A 14,130-nucleotide genomic window follows, 5' to 3' on the forward strand; every position below is an offset into this window, starting at 1 on the left:
GATGGCCCGTGCAGCCGATTCAGCCGTCTGGTCTTTGGTAGCAACAGCGACAGCGAATTTTGTGAAGTGATCCACCATGACTAGGCAGTACTGATAGCCACTGCTCGCCGTCCCAATCAGCAGGTAGTCCACCATCAACAGCTCAAGGGGCCTGGATGTTTTAATTGTCTGGACAGGTGCCCGCTGCTCAGGGGACTTGTTTAGTTCACAGGTGCGACAGGTCTGGCAGACGTCTTCAACCAGCTTGCGGAGCCCCGGACAATAGATGGACTGTTGAATCCATCGAAAGGTCTTGTCTATTCCGAAGTGTCCATTCCTTTTGTGGGCTTGGGCCACCATCTCACGGGCCAATTGCTCAGGCACCACAACTTGTGTGCATTCCTCCAGCATGTGCGACAAGAGAACCTTCCGGTATAGCACTCCTTCTCTCAGAATCAGCCGGTCCCACTGACTGAGCAGGGTCAAGGTCCCGGTAGACAGCCGTGCCCGTATATCGGCGGGAGGCTTCTGCTGCCGCTTCACCCATTGTTTGAGTAGAGCCCATTCAGGGTTCTGATCCTGGAGCCTGCACCACTCCTGGGGTGGCAAGGCGACCCCCGCTGGAGTTCCAGCTTCGCCCACAACGAACTGGCGGTAATCCATCATCTGTTGGGCGAGCTTTGCAAAGTCAGGCGTCTCGTCCCCTTCTAATTCTTCATCCTGGTCTCGGTTGAGTAAGGGGTATGACACTCTAGACAGGCTGTCCGCATTTTGATTCTCGGCTCCAGCCCTATATTTGATCTTGTAATGGAACTTGGAGAGCCGAGCCATCCAACGCTGCTCCATGACTCCGAGCTCGCATTTTCCAAGTGGGCCAACGGGTTGTTATCGGTCAGGACTAGTACTTCAGCCCCCGTGAGGTATCCCGCAAATTTCTCCGCCATAGCCCACGTTAGGGCCAACAGCTCCAGCCGGAATATGAGCTATAATTGGTGGGGTTCTTCTCACCCTCATGTAGGGACCGACTGGCATAGGCTATGACCCGTTCCTTGCCTTCTTGGACCTGTGAAAGTACTGCCCCTAGACCCTGTAGGCTGGCATCGGTGTGTAGTTGGAACGGCAGGTTGTAGTCCGCATATGCCAGGATGGGGGGAGACGTTAAGGCACCCTTTAGGGCTTGGAAGGACTCTTCCTGGCTGGGTCCCCAGCTGATGGGTCGTCCTCTGGGGCTGTTGGTGGTCCCTCGAAGCAGGTCATGCAAGGGTGCAGCAAGCCGGGCAAAGTTTTTGACGAACCGGCGGTAGTAGCCGGCCAACCCCAGGAAAGCCCTGACCTCCTTGACGTTTGTGGGCTGCGGCCAATCCCGTACGGCGGCTATCTTCTCTGGAGACGGCTGGACACCTTCGGCTGAGATCCGGTGGCCCAGATAATTGATCTCGGGCTGCAGAAGACGGCACTTGTTTGGTTTCAACTTCAGGCCATGTTCTCTCCACCTACTGAACACACGGCCCAGCTGCTGCAGGTGTTCTTCAAATGTGGCCGAATAGACTACAATGTCGTCCAGGTAGACGAGGGTGAAGTCGAAGTTGAAGTCTCCCAAGCAGCGCTCCATCAGCTGCTGGAAAGTCCCCGGCGCGTTGTTCAGACCAAAGGGCATCCGGTCGAACTCGTACAGGCCCATGGGTAGGATGAAAGCAGTCTTCTCTCTATCTTTCTCGTGCATAGGTACCTGCCAATAACCGCTGGCCAGATCCAACGAAGAGAAGTATTTGGCTTTCTTCAGGGCTGTCAGGGATTCTTCGATCCTTGGCAAAGGGTATGAGTCCCGGATGGTGCAAGCATTCAAACGGCGGTAGTCCACACAGAATCTCAGGGACCCGTCCTTCTTCTTGACTAACACCACCGGTGCAGCCCAGGGGCTCTGGCTTTCTCGTACCACTCCAGCGTGTAGCATGGAATTCAGGAGATTTTTCACTTCTTGGTATTGCTGGGGAGGTATTGGGCGGTACCTTTCACGGATAGGAGCAGTGTCACCTGTGGGGATTTCGTGCTTGATACTGGTGGTGCACCCAAAGTCGGTGTCATGCCGAGCAAAGGACGCCTGATGCTCTTGAAGTAGCTCTTCCACCTGTGACAACTCCCGTTTGGAGTATTGGGATACGTCCAACTGACACTTCTCTCGTAGTTCTCGCCCCGCGTTGGTGTCACCTGCGACAGCGGCCATGGCAGAGACCGTCACTGTCCAATCTCCCTCTGTAGACGGTATAAACTGGAGGGGGCTCATAGGGTTCACCTCTTCGGTTAGAGCGTAGACTAGGGCGAGCTGTGTCCCGGCATCTAGGTCAACGCTCACGTTAGCCGTGTTGCCCAGCCTGACAGGAATTCTTCCCTTTTTCACTACTGCTAGAGTTCGAGCAACTAGTGGATTCAGCTTCCCTTCCTTCGGGGTGTGCGGCTCGATCAGCACCTCCACGCCTTCAAGCTGTCTCGTGGTGCTAAGGGGTAGTGAGATAACTGTCTCTTTCCCAGCCGGTAAGGTGATCCTAGTATGGCGGGGTACGGTGATCATGGCCTGCGGCAGTTGTTCTTCTGTCATTCGCTGGAGGTTGCAGGTCCGGACCACTTGCTGAAAGGCACGGCGGGTGGCCCTATGTGCGGTCACTTCTTGCCAGTACTTGGGCCCCTTCTTGGTAAACAACACCAGATTGAGGTCTTTCAAGATGTTCATCCCAATAATCATGGGCGTCTCTGATCCAAAGCCTTCCCTGACCACGATTATCCCTCTCTTCCCGAGATCTTGGCCACAGATTTCGGTGTTCATCCAGGCAACTCCCATCACCGGAATGGGTAGATTATTGGCTGCTTTGATCTTGATGGCGGTATCAGGGTCATAGGTAACCCGCGGCTTTAGACACTCTTCGTAGAACTACTCGGAGATGGTGGATACCTGAGACCCAGTATCCATTAACCCTTGTACGGTGATCCCTTCCAGTAATACTTCCAGGGTGGGGCTATTTGATGCAAGTTTGTTCCGTGGCTGGCTCTGTTTTCCTACACCCCTCTCTTTGGCGTCCCCTGCCAAGTGAGCCTCTTTGGCAGGGGCGTCTAGTTTAAAGGCGGCCGCTGTTGTGGGACATGACTTGCTGGTTCTGGTAGATCGGACTGTGGATGAACTTGAAAGTTCTGGGGGCAACGGTTGGCTCTATGGCGGGGATCGCCACATGTCCAGCATCTTCCCATCGGCCGGCTGGGTTGTTGTCTCGCTTGCCGGCCCGACTGTTGGTCTAGGGTGAGCTGTAACACCTGTTTCTGCAACTCTGCCACCATCTGCTTCAGTTCTTCCGTGTTGCTGTTCGGAGTCCCGATACCAGATATGGACCTGCAAGCGGCGGTATATGTCTGTGTCTCCACGACAGGTCCCCTTGAACGCTCTATAGCTTTTTGTTTGACCTCAGCGAACGTAAAGGCCGGATTTATCCGGAGTAGATCTTGCAATGAGCGGTTAAGGTATGGGTCTCTCAATCCGGTCACAAACTGATCTCTCAACACCAGGTCACGGGCACCCGTACTAGCTATCTGTTCTTCGTTTCTACAGGCTTGTTCTAGTAGCACTTGAAGGGCATTGGCATATTGAGGAATGTCCTCCGACTCGAGCTGAGTACGCCGGAAGAACATATAGCGCAATGTTCCCGCATAAGTGGTCGGCCCATAGGTGTTCTCCAGCACCCGCACCAAGTCATCCAACGTACGCTGGCCCCTAACCGTCTCCAGCCTGACTGCCGTCCACGCTTCCCCCTCTAATGTTAGCATGGCCATCTCTGCTAAGGTCTTAGGATCAGTGTTATACATTTCCCCCACTATCTTAAGTTGTTCAGTCCATTCAGTTACAGGATAGTTCCGTCCGTCAAACTTTCTCACCTGATTGACAATAGACGGCGGGGGAGCCGTCCGGTTATAAGTTACTACCGGGGGATGATTTTGTTGGTCACACATCCTGCCGACTACGCCACATGAAGCGACCGGTGGTAGGGCCGCGGGTGTGTGTGTATGCTCTATTCCAACAAAATCCCCATACTCAGATTTTACCGGTAGTAACATTTCTTTACTATGAAACATATTTATAACACAATCAACCAAACTATCTGCGCACATGTGTATACTGGAGTCCCCGGATCTTCACTCCTTCCGGGTGCACAGCAAGAAAAAAAGAAAAGAGAAAAAAACAACAAAGAAATGACGGCAACTTTCCCTAACTGTCCCTACAATCACGTACCAGTCTATCCCAGAAGAAGATGCCGCTCCCACGTCGCAGGCCTGTAGTCTCACGATGATGGGTCCCGGTGCAGCGCTGAAGGGATGCAGCTCCTCGGTCTTTTCCTTTGATCTTCTCCCGCTGGTAACGGATTCTAGTCAGTCTTTTAGTCCCGGGGCACGCCGAGCAGAAGAAGGGAGGTCACGGCCCCTGCACTTGCACTCAGGGGGCGATGCTCTGCAGTCAAGTTATCACAGCCCCTGGATATACACTCCGGGTGCGATGCTTTGTAGTCTGGTTAGATTCTCAGGGAAAACAAAGTCTCTGAGACCGGGGTTGGCAGAAACCACTTCCACAGGGTGATTCCTCCAAGAATCCGGTGGCAAAAGAGCCCTCTATTCAGGGAGACCACATGCAGCTCTCTCCTGACTGAACTCCGGGGCTGAATAATCTTCCCGCACTTTTTCTTCCTGGTTAGAACACACAAGCTGCAGCAGGGGATTTCCCACCTCTGTGTTTGTGATTGCACAGTCTGACACTGCCCCCTTGTGGGCAAGTGCTGAAGCAATATTCAAATCCATTTCTACATTAATGATGCTGTCTGAATTGTTGATCCCATTACACCCATATGGGGTAATGATTGTGCAGCACACTCCTCTGCTGAGGAGGAGAAGCTGCGGCTGTTATGGCCTCCCATAGCAGAGGGATTAGGCCTTACAGGAGGTGGAGAAGGTGCAGAGCGCTTCAGCGTTGTGGGGACAACCAACGGCAGGAGAGCAGGTAGTGTTACTGTTAGCGATGGTGTGATGCCCTGGACTAGTCAGGTCGTCCCAGGTAGTCACACACAACACCACACCCCCTCCCGGTTATGTGACACCAGTCAAACTTAAAGCCTTGTCACCACCCTCCAGGTTTGATGTCCACACCAGGGAGGTGTGCCTCCGGCTATGATCCAGCTTGCCGACAGTCCGGAGGACATCCCTTGGATGCAGCGGAGGAAGAACACCGACCCGCGGTATGGCCACCTGTGTGCTACAGGTGCAACAAGCCTGGCCATTACTCTAGGCGATGTCCGGTAAACGAGCAACCCCTGAGGCCAAGGGCCAATCCTCAGGAGTAGACCCCCATGGCCCAGCTGATTGGAGAGACCAGTTTGTAGGAGGCCGCCACATCATCTCCCTGGCAGTGGATGGCGTCCTAACCACGGCCCTGTTGGACACTGGATCACAGGTAACCACTATGCCTTATTCATTGTACCAGCGATATTAGGCCGATAGTGAACTTGCCCCTCCCGATGATAGCATGACCGGTATTGCGGCCAATGGGCTCCCTATGACCTAAGTGGGACTCAAGGAGGTGACCCTGACCGTGGGACGGACCCAGCTGAAACGCCAAGGGATGATTGTGGTGCTGAATGAGTCCAGTGACCGTAACCCAAAAGTGGTCCTAGGGACCAATGTGATTGAGCACTGTATGGGAGAGGTGTTGAGCTTGCTGCAGCAACTGTCTGCCACTGCAGGAGGAGGTCAGGAGAGGGCCCTACAGCGTAAAATCCGGGCCCTCCAGCAGCAAGTGAACCTGACGGGTGGAGAGATTGGTGGAGTGCGGGTGATGGACGCAGCTACTTTGGTGGTCCCGCCAAGGAGCGAAATGATGATTTGGTGTAGGGCAGCAGTGGGCCCCCAGGGACAGGATTACCCAGTGTTGGTGGAACCTTCGCCTACAGAGCACTGGCCCACAGTGATGGTAGCCAGAGGGGTGATTGACGTCAAAAAGGGGAGAGCGCCTGTGAGAGTGCTGAATTGCGGGGAGGAAGAGGTTAGGCTACCCCGCTGCACCACCATAGCTAAGCTGTTTACCATTGACCCCCACGCCATCCATGAGACCACCCCCACTACACCTACACCCAACATGAGCAGTGACACCCCATCTATACCACTAGAGGAGTGGTGTCGGGATTTACATGTCGGCACTGAATCTACCCCGGTACAGCACAAAGACGGGGCTTACAAGGTAGTACAGGAGTACGGGCAGGTTTTCAGCAAGCACCCGTTAGATTTCGGGAGGATTAAAGGGGTTCAACATCGTATCCCCACAGGCATACATCCACCCATCAAGGAGGAGTATGAGGAAGAGTGTTGAAGTGAGGCAGCGGAACCCGGCTGCCAAAGTGACACAGTCCCCGTTGGGACCCTACTGCCCGTCCCCGTTGGGACTTTTGTTGCCCCCGTTTTTATAAAGACAAGGCCGAGAACTTGCAGGCCACCCAAAAACTATTGGGCTTGTTAATAATACCTCCCCCTTAACCGGCCGTCCGGTTTCACCGCCTCCGGAGAGGCAGACTGGAGGATGGGCCTGCGGGAAGCTGCTGGTCGAGGCCCGCCACCACTACAACCGGTGGCCATCCTCTGAGTCAGGGGTCCCCTGGACATGGGGCCTCTGAAAGGACTGTGAAACCTGCAACCATCACGTACCTGGACTGGGGAAAAGGGGTGCTGCCCACTTCTTAGGGGCAGCATCAAGGCTAGGTTGTTTGGGTGGGTGACTGATTTATTAAAAATGTTATTATTAAATGTGTTATTAAAAATGTTCACGTTCGTAACGTTCAAGTATGTGCCTCCCGTAAGGGAAGATCCAAAAAGCTAAAAGTGTTGAAAAGTTTGTACAAATGTTAGTATAATTGTATTATGTTCCCGTTTTTCTATTTTCCAGAAACAAAAATAAACCGGGGATGGACGGGCAGCCCGCGGATGGTCTGCATTAAACCAAGGGGGAATGTGATGCCCTTGACTAGTCAGGTCGTCCCAGGTAGTCACACACAACACCACACCCCCTCGCGTTTAGGTGACACCAGTCAAACTTAAAGCCTTGTCACCACCCTCCAGGTTTGATGTCCACACCAGGGAGGGCAGAGCCAGGCAGTTGGCTCCACCCACCGAGGAGTTCACAGGCCTGGAGGCGGGAAAACACAAAGTCAAGTTCAGGTTCGAGAGGAGAGTAGTCTGGAGAAGGGAGAGAGCAGTCAGGTTCACGGACAGTCCTGTGTCCAGGCCTGCCAAGAGACTATTGGGTGGCTGGGTCGGAGCCCAGTCGCCATTGGCAAGGAGGCAGACGGTGGTGGCTGCCTGAAGGAGCTGGGATTACAGCCGGTGAAACCGTAGGGACCGGGGTCGGGCGGTGGCCCGCCGGTACCGAACCGGGAACCGATTGGAAACCGGAGCACCAGGAGGGGTACTCAGACCCAGTACAAAGCCCTGAACCGACAGGGCCAAGTCAAATCAACTGATTGTGGACTGGACTTAAGGACCTATCCCACACAAGCCACGTTAGAAGACAACAGCCCAACCATACAGGGTAAAGCCACCGCCAAGGCATAAAGACCCAAAGGGCCAGCATCTGTGGGCAAACGGACTCCTACGGCATATGCAAGTCGGGGAGCGGACTACCGGTGTCTGGGCATAGGAGTCAAACATTTACACACAGAGGTGCAGGAGAAAGGTGGAAACCACCAACCTATTCTGGGAGAAGCTGCAACCGGCTGCGGGCCCCGTTCATCACTCCGTTTGGTTTACCAGAGACTCCAGTGTCTTGTGTCAGAGTGAGTACACCAGTGCCATCAGGCACTGCACCGCACCGCAACACTATACCCTGCACCCCGGCCCTCGCCAACCGGGCCCCGGGACCAATACCCCCTACCCACGGAGAGGTCAACACCTAGCTGCGCCATTACACCGTTCCTGGGAGCCCCCATACCTTTACCGCAGCGGTGGTTCCTACAATCACCACAACCCGTGGGTGGCGTCACGAACTTACATCCCAAATCAAACCACCGCAGCCCCGGCCGTGGAACTCCTCACCCAAGTCCCCGCGTGTAGCGCCAACTCCCTTGCAGAGCGTCGTGACCCCCGGGTCCGTGAGAGGCTCGAGCCACCACCCGAAGTACAAGCATGGATCCGAGCAGCTCGGCGGTCGCAGCCGAGCCCGCGGGGCGGTACAATGGCAGCGCCGCTTTGCCTGTAGGACAGGTAAGGCTTGCGGCCGCTGCGTGTGATGGAGTCAGGCAGGTGGGCGGGGCTTCACACGAGGCACGTGTGCGCGCGCGTCCCGTGCACGAGGCGCGCACACGCCCCCCGCGCCTGCGCTGAGACGCTCCCGCAAAGGGATTCAGACGCTCCGGAGGGCAGATTGAACGGGCAGGCCGCCTGCCGCCCGGTTGTAGTGTCTGAGCCTCAGGAGGGGGGGAACGCTGCTCACCTAAAATTGCAGCAAGGCATGCGTCCCCTTCCCTCCTGATCCTTTCCCTGACAGCCTCTCCCAGCATGTCATACATCTCTCACCAGCTTAATCCGGTTCTCACAAAGTGAAGAGAGACTGGAATCAGGAAGAGAGTGACTTTATATAGGGGGAAAACTTTGGAACTCTGGGAACAATCCCAATGGGCAAAAACCTATAAGGGGAGGGTGTGTAAAATCGGACATGGATAGGATGCTTAACCCTGTACTGCCTGGGCACAGCAGTCAGGGTGCATCCAGTTAAATACTGACATGCCCTATAGGCTCAAAACCGCTGTGACTTAAAAATGAACTGAAAGTTAGGGAGGGAGGGTGGGACAGCAGCGTCCGGATCTCACAAGGTGAGGAGAGACTGGAATCAGGAAGAGGGGGAATATTTATAGGGGAAAGAGTAGGATCATGGGAACATTCCCATTGGATAACAACACCATAAGAGGAGGGAGTAAGAATCGGACAGGAGAGGATCCTTAACCCCTTACTGCCAGGGCACAGCAGTCAGGGTGCATTCAGTAAAACACTGACATGCCCTATAGACTGCTGAGACCCAAAACCCCACAACCAAGATCCTCCCATGTCCGATTAACCACTCCGAGACCAAAATGAACCAAAATACAAACTTTATTAGGAGCGCTTCATCAAAAATAAACCACTCTCATCTTTTATTGTGGATGGAGGTCGGTCACAGCTCAATTAACCACCATTAATCAATAAATTACAACGAAACATTGTGCCAGGCCGGACTCCCGGCGCACTTTAGCTTTCGTACCGAACACCTGTTTGGCTCAAAACCGCCACGGAGGAGCAGAGGCCCTAGACTGTGCTCCGACCCCACCCATGAAGAACAATACCTGCTCAATACCATCTTGCAGGCCATACAAAAATATGTCTAGTCCGATGTCGTTTAAATGTACGCCATCATTTAACATCAGGGACGAATTGTCCCCCTCCAATTGCCTGTGTCTAATGACAATTCCTGATTTAAAACTCAAAACACATGAAATACGCGAATTGAGCGTTCGCCTAGAGCGCTCAAAAGCTGCAGCTCCTTGAGCCCTTCGCCAAACAAGCCGGGAAACAACCTCGGACCAAACAATAACAAGCTCAGGAAAAAAGGCGTGAAACTTGTCTAAGTCTGATCTCATGGTGGTGATACGTTCCACCAAACGTCGGGAACCGAGGTCATTTCCCCCGGCATGAATGACGGGGACCACTGGAGATAGGGCAGACCTGGCAATCTCCACAACTTCAGGTAAAACTTGAGGCCATATGTGACCCTTGATGCTTCTCCAATTGACCTCGAAATGCAAGGGCCCATCCTCCAGGTCGATTCTCGGCCCGCTGTCCCGCCCAGAAAATATAGGAGTGGCCCAGCAACCAAATTACGGGTTTAGCAGCGCCTAAAAGGAAAAAACTGTTAGTGACACATATACAATAAAACCCGCCGTTTTAAAAACCAGTAAGAAGGATTGGTTAAAGAAGCAATAATTCTGGTCTAATATATCTCGCGAAACATGCAGAACGCCACCGGCCTATGTGCTGAATGACATCATTGGGCAATCCCGCCCGGGTGGCCTTAGTCGCCGCACCGATCAGAAAGAGTGAGTACCGAACTCGCTGGCAGGAAGACCCAGAGACATTAAAGATTTACGAAAGACCGCCAAGAATTGGAATCTCGTAAGAGGGGAACCATCCTCATGCACTAGGAATGAAGAGTTACCGTGACTCACAGCTATGTAGTTATGAATCAATATAACTGGGCACACTGGGCCAGGGATAGAAAACAAAGATATCCAGCAGCCAGTCTTAGATTTCTGGATCCGAATCCTTAAACCGCCATTACACAATGTGATGTCGTCATGCCGAAGGCCCCCGTGGGTGCCCCCGGCAGGAGAAACCAAGTCTCGAATGTGCAATGCTCCGAAAAAGGCTATAGCAAAAGAAGCAGAGAAGAGAGCAGACTCAAAAGGAGAAGGACAAACGGCGGAGATGTGGCCGATGATACGAGAAAGAAGGCTAAAAGAAACTGGCCTTCTGAACTCCCTTCTAGGCTGCCCCCTGCCCCATCCCTTAACTGCTTGTTGGACTATGAAAAACTTAGTAATGTCCAACCAACGTCGTAGTTTGAAATGGAAAGCAAGGCCAGACAGCCGGTTCTGAACCACCGCGAATGAAAACCCCTTATTGTACAGGTGGAACAGGTACTGGCAGGTAACTTCCAATCTGGTAGGGTCATATGTAGCAACCGGGTAATTTGCTGCAAAAACTAACCATTGCGCCCATGCCTTACTGTAAGCAAGCCAAGTCCTCGGGGCCACTGAAGACGTCACTAATGGCATCAGCTGCATTCCAACAGATCCCATATGCTGTGTGGGCACGAGATTCTCTCTGTTTGGGCGCGAGGACAGAGCTGTCGGAATTTCTGAAATTGAAAATGGGAAAGAGAATCAGCGATCGCGTTACACCTGCCAGGCACAGGGCGAGCCCTGAACCAAATGTTGAGCTCCAAACATTGCAGCACAAAAAATCTAAGTAATTTTATAACTGGCAGAGAGGATGAAGTCAGATGATTTATCGCGTGCACCACGCTCATGTTGTCTGTCCAGAATAAAATCCGCTTATTTTTGAAGGACGAGCCCCAAATTGTGACAGCTGCCACAATGGGGAATAACTCGAGGAGAGTTAGATTGGACACAAAACCATTGGTGTGCCAGGACTGAGGCTAAAACCCAACAATCCAGATGCGTCGGAAAAGAGTGATAGTTCTTCGTTGGAGACAAAGTTACCCTTGAAACAAGTTTGACCATTGTACCTGGACAGGATATCATTCCAAATAAACAAATCAGCCTTTAGGCGGGAGGTAATCTTGATACGATGATGAGGTAGCCGAACACCCTTTGTAGCAAGTGATAATCTGCGAGAAAAAACTCGGCCCATTGGCATGACGTGACAGGCGTATACTAGAAGTCCCAGCACAGATTGCATCTGATGGAGGGTCACACTACCGACAGAACAAAACCCCATGATCAGTGATCACAGCTTCAATACCTTATCATCCGGAAGACGGAAAACCATCGCATTGGAATCGATCTCAATATAAAGAAAAGAAAAAACCGGGGAAGGACCGACTGTTTTGTCCTTTGACAACGGAACACCGAATCTGGACATCAAAGTGCAAAACGTATTGTGAGGTAGCGTGGTCGGCTGCGCAGCAGAAGACACGGGATCCAGGCATTTAAGGTTCACAGCACACGGTTTTAATGTCCAAACAAAAGTCCACAACAAAAATACATGTGCCTCTCCAGCAGAAAGCTCAGGGAGTTCTGTTCACTCCCCCACACCCGGCACACCTGCCCTTGTTCCTGATTCTATTTAACCCTTCCTTCAGCCTGTAGGGAAACAGCATTAACCCTAGAGTGGATTTACTTTCTATCATGGAGTGAGCACAACCGGGGCGAGACATACCGGCCATCATAGATAACCCCGGTCACAGTCTCACATACCCCCCCCCTCAGTTCAAGCGTGCGGGGTTGAACTCCCGCCATCAAACACGGGCCGCGGGACAAGGCATCGGCGTTGCCCTGCAACCCACCGGCCCTATGTTCAACCGTAAACCGGAAGTTCTGCAGAGAAAGGAACCACCGGGTAACCCGGGCATTCCGTTCCTTGGCGGACCTCATCCAGACCAGTGGAGAGTGATCCGTCACCAAGCGAAACTGCCGTCCCAGCAGGTAATAGCGTAGGGACTCCAAGGCCCACTTGATCACCAGGCACTCCTTCTCCACTACGCTATAATTCCGCTCGGGAGGGGTGAGCTTCCTACTTAGGAAGGTGACGGGGTGTTCCTCCCCCTGAACCACCTGAGACAGCACTGCCCCCAGGCCGACCTCTGAGGCGTCAGTCTGTACTATGAACTCCTTCCGGAAATCAGGGTGTACAAGAACGGGCTGTCCGCACAGGACCTCCTTCAGGGCCCGGAAGGAGTCCTCGGCCTGCGGAGTCCAGCGCACCATGACGGACTTCTTGCCTTTGAGAAGGTCCATCAAGGGGGCTGATAGTCCCGCAAAATCCTTTACAAACCTCCTGTAGTACCCCACGATACCCAGGAAGGCCCTAACCTGCTTCGTGGTCAGGGGTCTAGGCCACTTCTGGATCGCCTCAACCTTGTTAATTTGGGGCTTAATCACTCCTTGGCCTATCACGTAGCCCAAGTAGCGGGCTTCCGTGAGTCCCAACGCACATTTCTTGGGATTGGCTGTCAATCCGGCTGTTCGAAGCGCGTCCACCACCGCTTGTACCTGTTCCAAGTGGGTCTGCCAATCGGAGCTGTAAATAATGATGTCATCAAGGTACGCTGATGCATACGCCTGGTGGGGTTCCAGCACTAAGTCCATCAACCTCTGGAACGTGGCCGGAGCGCCATGTAACCCAAAAGGCAAGACAACATAGTGAAAGAGACCCTCCGGCGTAACAAAAGCGGTTTTCTCCTTGGCGGACTCCGTCAGTGGCACCTGCCAGTACCCCTTGGTCAGGTCGAGCGTGGTAAAATATCGCGCCTGTCCCAGCCTATCAATCAGCTCATCCACCCGGGGCATGGGGTAGAGATCGAACTTGGATATTTCGTTCAATCTCCTAAAGTCATTGCAGAACCTTAAGGAGCCATCGGGTTTTGGTATTAGGACAATCGGACTAGCCCATTCACTCCGGGATTTTTCGATGACCCCCAGGCGTAACATTGTCTTTACTTCCTCCGATATGGCTTGTCGTTGAGCCTCCGGTACCCGGTATGACTTCAGGCGTACCTTCAGGTGGGGCTCGGTGACAATATCATGTCGTATTAGACTGGTCCTACCAGGCAGCTCGGAGAAGACATCGGGGTTCTGCTGAACCAACCGTCTGGCCTCTCGCCTCTGAGTCTTGGTGAGGGCTTCTCCAATCCTTACTTCCGGTTCGTCCTCTCCGGAGGTCGCTGGAGCCGGAGGTGAACGACCCAAAGAGGAGGGAGATGGGGAAAAAACAGCCATCAGGCTTTCCCGTTCCTGCCAAGGTTTTAATAGGTTGACATGGTATATTTGTTCAGGTTTCCGCCTACCGGGCTGCAATACTTTATAGTTAACCACCCCGACTCTTTCCTTTATCTCGTAGGGGCCTTGCCACTGAGCAAGGAATTTACTCTCCGCCGTGGGGATCAATACCAACACCCGATCCCCGGATTTAAAGGTCCGCACGGTGGCTTGTCTATTGTAGCGGCCGCTTTGCGCGGCCTGAGCCTCCTGTAAATGCTCCTTCACAATTGGCATGACCGCGCTTATGCGGTTCTGCATACCCAAAATGTGTTCAATCACACTTTTATGGGGGGTGGGCTCTTGCTCCCATGTTTCCTTTGCCAGGTCCAACAATCCCCGGGGATGTCGCCCGTATAACAATTCAAAAGGCGAAAACCCCGTGGATTCCTGTGGCACCTCACGGATGGCAAACATCAAATAGGGAAGCATCATATCCCAGTCTTTCCCGTCTTTTGAAATTACCCTTTTGAGCATGGTTTTCAGGGTTTTATTGAAACGCTCGACTAAACCGTCCGTTTGAGGATGATACACAGACGTACGCAAC

Source organism: Anomaloglossus baeobatrachus, chromosome 12 (genome assembly GCF_048569485.1).
Source record: "Anomaloglossus baeobatrachus isolate aAnoBae1 chromosome 12, aAnoBae1.hap1, whole genome shotgun sequence".
Lineage (NCBI taxonomy): Eukaryota > Metazoa > Chordata > Amphibia > Anura > Aromobatidae > Anomaloglossus > Anomaloglossus baeobatrachus.